We start from the raw sequence: 336 nt of genomic DNA on the forward strand, positions 1-336 counted from the left end.
CCAATTTAAATTTATATTGCACTATGTCAAAGGTTTACAAACATGTAGTTAAAGAAATGTCTCATGAGATAGAAATGTAATTACAACTGTATTGATTTCAACTTACATACGATGAGAACATTACACATAATGAATAAGAATGAAATGAAATGTACAATAAGGAAATGAAACTAACAGTAAATATTGCAAATATGAAAACTTAACATTTTATGAAAAGAAGGAAATAACTGCATGCAAAGAGTACAAATATTAGATAATATATGTGTTCAAAATATATGAAGCAATGCCTTTAAGAGTATATTACAAAATAGATCTGAAAAATAAAGACTCACTGTA

The sequence above is a fragment of the Odontomachus brunneus genome, unplaced genomic scaffold (genome assembly GCF_010583005.1).
Source record: "Odontomachus brunneus isolate Ranch 3 - 2012 unplaced genomic scaffold, Obru_v1 Obru_scaffold_153, whole genome shotgun sequence".
NCBI classification, from domain to species: Eukaryota; Metazoa; Arthropoda; class Insecta; order Hymenoptera; family Formicidae; genus Odontomachus; species Odontomachus brunneus.